The sequence below is a fragment of the Callospermophilus lateralis genome, chromosome X (genome assembly GCF_048772815.1).
Source record: "Callospermophilus lateralis isolate mCalLat2 chromosome X, mCalLat2.hap1, whole genome shotgun sequence".
In the NCBI taxonomy this organism is placed as follows: Eukaryota; Metazoa; Chordata; class Mammalia; order Rodentia; family Sciuridae; genus Callospermophilus; species Callospermophilus lateralis.
Window position 1 is genome coordinate 59,790,853 of NC_135325.1, and position 6,000 is coordinate 59,796,852.

Below are 6,000 nucleotides of genomic sequence, written 5' to 3' on the forward strand. Positions count from 1 at the left end.
TTTTTAAAAAAAAAAAAAAAATTAGTTGTTGATGGATGTAAATATTTATTTATTTATTTATTTATTTATTTATATGTGGTGCTGATAACTGAACCCTGTGCCTCACACATGTTAGGCAAGTGCTCTACCACTGAGCCACAACCCCAGCCCTACCCTACCTTTTTACTTTTAATTTTTGCAGAATTTAGAAGTTCTCAAGTATCCAAAATGTTCAAGAAGAGCTCAAAGAAAAAAGACAAAACTGGAGCATATTTAAAAGGCTTAAGCTGTATTCATGTCCCAAGTAAATAATTCTACCTTTCCTTTTGCAGTTTTCCCTCATTTAATTTGTCCTCTCTGGCACTTGCTGGCACTTCTGAGTTATACATTAGACTGGAACCTTCAGTCCATATGGCATGTCACATAGCACATAAAGTTAACTACAAAGAAATATCTTGTTACTGGTGATTTTGAAAAATCTCCCCTGGAGATTTCAGCACACATTCCCCTGGTTGATTTGCAGTCTATTTCTTTACTAGAAACCACTGTCTAGCCATTGAGAGAACATGTTTTTACTAAAAAAAGAAAAAAAGTAAAAGTGAGCAAGAAGGGAGGGAAAAGTGCTATGTGATTGGATGCCATCCAGGAGGTGCATACATAGCTTTAACTGTAATGGAGTATAATGGCAGCCTTTTTCTAGGAGGATCTGGGGCCAATGCTCACAGTTTTCTGTTTGCAGTTTTACTGGGAGAAGTCTGTGCTGGCTTCTCAAATAAAATGTACTGCTATCATCATCTGCCAAGATGCTAACTGAAAAGATCCATTATTTTTGATATTTAATACCTTATAAATTATATGGAGATTGTGTTGACTGACATGGACATCTGGGATGATGGTCAGGGATTTTTTCCCCTAGGTCAGGTAGACTGAGTGAGTGCCTGTTTGTTCATCAATGACCAATTATGCATTCATAGAAAAAAGGTCTCTTCTCAACTGTTGGTCAGTTAACCTCAGAGGAACTGGGATGGCTGAATTTGAAGGAGGGAATGCAAATGAGCAGTGGCTAGTTGGAATTTATATGGAAAATGTATAGCTGCTTGTTTCCTAACAAAGATGTATTGTGAGTTGGCCAGAGTTTGAGGGACAGACAAATCCCATCTTAAGCAGATGTGTTTTGGGACTCTTTTTTCCCCTTCCATATTGGCTGTCTGTAGAATGGTGAAGGCACTTGGCTCTTGAACACTGACCAGGAATGATCTATTTTTTCTGACCAAAGTCTCCCAGTTCGCTCCCAGAGTCATCTTAAGAAGGTCAAGATGAAAATTGTGAAACCAATATTGGTATCTGGTTGATCATCAAGACTTTTCATTTTACTGATAATTCTCCAGTTTGTTCCCTGCTAAAATACTTGAAGTTATGTTTCTGTCCACAGCTTTGGTTTGTTCTGGGTCATTTCTGGCTTCATGTTTAAACCTTAATATAGGGAGTGCCTGACACACCTCCCCCTAAAGCATGGCATGCTTGAGGATTAGCTGTTCTTGCAAACTGAGATGGATTTCAATGAGCTGTTCACTCTGTCTTGCCTGGCCCCCTGTGACAAATGGCATGCTTTTGCTAGGCAGCAAGCTGGAGCTGAGGCTGTAGTGGAACAAAAAGGGTAAATGAAAAGAAACTCTTTTACAAAGTTGGAAAACAGGGCACAACAATTAAAGCTAATCAAAAAGGCCATCTTTATTGAATTAACAGAGTGAGTTAAAAAGCAGTGAAATTAATACTATTTATAAAGTCACAGAGTTCAAAAGCATCAAAACCATTTTTATGAATGCAATTGTTTTTCATTGAGTTTTAGAAACTCAAACCAGCATTTAACAAGCAACTTCAATGTTTTCTAAGCCCCAAATCAAGCACTATGCTCAAGCAGTTTTGGCTGCCAATTTTGTTTTTACACGTGGAGCTTACTGTGAGTGAGCATGCATGCAAGCACATGCTCATTAACTTACATATCATAATTATAGTTGTATGTGTGTCTGTATTTTGGCATGTATATTACATGTTATATCATTAGGTACTGATATTTGAAAAGGATTATTGTGAATAGGAGTGCAACTTCAGCCACCAGATGACCACAAACAGTAGGTGTTATAAATTTTTCTTTCATGAAAAACAAAAACAAAATCGCATGAGGATTGGTTTGTTATAATGTAGAATTTTTTTTGTTTTAACTTACTAGAGAAAATGAGATATTTATGAAATATTGTATAGGACATGTCTAAATGGAAATCAGTAATAGAATGGAATACCTTCTGCTGTGTTTTAAGTGTGTTAATCAATGTTTCATGCATTGGAGGCTTTGTCCTTAGTGTGACAGTATGGAAGTAGTGGAATCTATAAAAAGTGGAGCCCAGTGGGAGGTCATTGGGGGTATGCCCTCATAAAGGAATAAGGTAGATCTCCTGAGACCCTGAGTTAGTTCTCATGAAAGGGTGGTTGTCAAAAGTGCACGCTTGTCCTGTCCTGCTTGTATCCCGTCATACAATCACTTCTACTCAGACACACTTCTACAATAATGCCATCTGCCATGAAATGACACAGCGAGAGTGTCCCACATCAGAGCTAATGCTATGCTGTTTGGACTTTCAGCTGCCAAAATAAACCTCTTTTCTTTATAGTTACCCAGTCCCAGGTATTTAGTTACAGTAACAGAAAACATATTAATGCACTACTCAATCCAACTCTTTAGCTCTATTTAGCAAAAATGGTTGATATTTATCATTTATTAATTATTTATAATTATCATTTAAATTCACGTTCATGCATCCCTTCTTCTGCTGGGCATGATGGTGTGTGCCTGTGATCCCAGCAGCTTGAGAGTCTGAGATAGTAGGATCACAAGTTCAAAGCCAGCCTCAGCAACTTAGTGAGACTCTGTCATTAAATACAATATAAAAAGGGCTGTTTCTCAATGGTTAAGCATGCTTGGGTTCAATCTCTGCTACCAAAAATATGTCCCTGGCTATCATAGTACTCTTTATATAACTCTATTTTTCATGTCATATTATATTAAAATTTATTTCTTTGTCTGCCTTTCCTATGAAACATGTTTACTTGTGTGGCATCATTCACCATTAAATAGATCTGAAGAATGCTTGATTATGGAGTGTGCACATGATCTAATAAATGTGAACAATCTACTGTAGTAGAGGGAGAGCTGGCAGTTCTGTTCCCTGAAAGATAGGTAGTACTCTAGTGATACTATATACATGGACTATGGAACGCATAAATAAGTGGAGTAAACTCACATGATGTAAGGTTAAGATTTGTAATATTTTTATACAGAAATAACAAAATACATTATTTTTAGTATGTACAGACTATTTAGTGCCTTTTATAATGGCCCAATCTATTTTCACTAATCAGATAGCTATAATCTTTGGGAATGAGAAGAGCAGGAATGAGAAGAGGTCAATATTTACTGAATGCCTATTATGTACCCAGCACTGTGTTTAGACTACTAAACATTAATTCAGCTAACAGTACACTACAATCAACTCTGTTGGACAGTTGCAATCACAGTTTTAAAGATGAAACCAAGATGTGGGGGACATGGAGTCGGGGTTCTAATCCAGCCTAAATGACTCCAAAAACATAGAGGTGGACTTCAAAGTTCATAAAATATCTATCCATTAGACTTTGGTGACTGCTAATGAAATTGAATTAACACAAGTTCATATATTACAGGGAAAGGAACTTCCATATATTAAACACTGGGATAGGTGCTGTCATATACATTATCAAACAACCCTGCAAGGTAGTATTTTTTTCCTAATCATATAATTGGAGAAACTGAGATTCTTCAGATTTAAAATGTTAAATAATTTTCTTAAGTCATATGGTTAGCAAATTGTACCTTGAACATGTGACACAGACTCATTTTTGTGTTATCTTTCAAAACCCAGACCTCCTTGGGTATATTCTGAATCCACACTTGCTTTTTTGCTCTTGCTCTGAAGGGAGCCATTGTTTCCTCTTTTGTGATGGACTACCTTTTTTGTCCCAAGACTCAAGCAGTTCTCTGTAATGCCCAGGAACAAGCCCATCATTAAGGCTGTCAGTGACACATAGTTTAACTACATATCTACTGTCATTCAGATTGTGAGACCCATGTAATATGAATTTGCTTCCCCTCTGACCTTGGAGCTGGCAGGGAAGGATCTCTCTTAAGGGACAGAGCATTCCTGGGCTCCTGCAGCTTGAGATTGACTGCCACCTCAGCAAAGTGTCAATGAGTATGTATTTCTGATGGGAGTTGGAGGTTGTCTTTAAATTCAATGGTGGCTGAGATCATGGGGAGGGAGAAATGGAAAGGAGATTGAGGACAGTGTCTCTGAAAACCCACTAGTTATACATTTCCCTGGAGGCAGCTTTATGAGCCATGTATGCATGCAGTCTTCATAAATGTGCAAGACCTGTAAAAAGCAGAAGTTCCCTTCACTCTGAAGTCTGTTCCTGAATTCCCTCCCCACTGTGTAAGTAGTTCATGTTTGCTTCATGTTTGTCTGCTATTTGCCTCAAGGAGAAACAAGCAAAGAAAAAATAGCTACAAGTTTGGGCTTCGCTAGAAGTGTCTATATAGTTCTAATTGTGGAAACATGCTTCTCCCATTTGAGTAGTCAAAGGAAAAGGCCTAGTTACACACAACAGGCACAGGAACAGATGAAGGTAACTTTTTCAAAGAAAAAAAAGCTATAAACACTCTCAACCCTGCTCTCCCTTGCTTTGTTTTGACTCTACATATAATGTAACTCTCGAGTGTTTCCAAATACAAGCAAACAACAACAACAATAAAACCTCTGCAAAATTTGTCTTTACCTAGGGAATTTCCATCAATAATTGTCAATAGTGCATGCATTTTTTTGCAAGACAACTCACAGGCACTGTTTTCCTATACATCAGATCCCTCTAGAAGGAATGGTTCATTTCTGTGGTGAGTAATACATTCCACCAGAAACAATCTTAAAATCCAGACAATGGCTAGTGAGAAGAGAGCTTTATTGATTTGGTGAAAGGAAGCATTTAGCACAAAGGATGTTTGTGCTGTGGATTGTCACTTTCCCTCTGGGAGAAACAACAGTCACAGAAGATTAGTTTGCTTGAAAAACTGGTATTTTTTTCTGAGCAATTGCACTAGCTAATTTACCACCAGGTGAGCGGCAATAAAGCACAATGAAAAGAGAACCCATCTAGCAATCAGATAGATCTAAGTTCAAACATCAACCTTTTCACTTAGTAGTTTGCATAGTTTTTGACAAATTACCTAACTCTTCTGGAGTACAGCTTCTTAATAACAAAATGAAAATACGTGATAATATCCACCCATTAAGACTATTGTAATGATCAGAGAAATGTTGGATCTACCCCAAACCTGCTAATTACATAAGTACATATGAGTTGAGAAAAATGGACTCTAGGAGAGATCTTGCCCCTAAATAACTGTATGACATTAAATATGTCCCCTACCCCAGTCTGTATCCAAGTTTCCTTATGGGTAAAAGGAAACAAATGGACTATGCACTTACAGTGCAATGTTAGAGCTTCTTGCATGTACTGGGTGTGTTTTAGACTTTCAGAGTTTCTTGGAGTGTGGTGTGTAGGCATTTTGCATAACTTTGATTAGCCCATAGTATCATCCCCAGAGGTGCAGCTGAATTCAGGGAAAAAGAAAAGAGAAATCACTGTTGTTTGGGAAGATCTTTCTTCCCCTTTTCTTTTTTTCTTCTTTCAGAGGGTCTTCAAAGGGACTCCTGGGGAAGGTACCAAATAGGATTGGAATTTGGAAGGGAAACTTTAGGCAAATAACCCAAAGACACTTTCTAAGGAAAATGGCACCTTACTAGCAAGCACCTATGGGTTTGCTTCTGTATCAATATCAATGTGAATATGACTTTTGGATGCCAAAGATAAACAGGAGATTCTTGATTATTTTTGCCTCTTGCTCTTCAGGTAATTCAAGGGCTTTCGTCA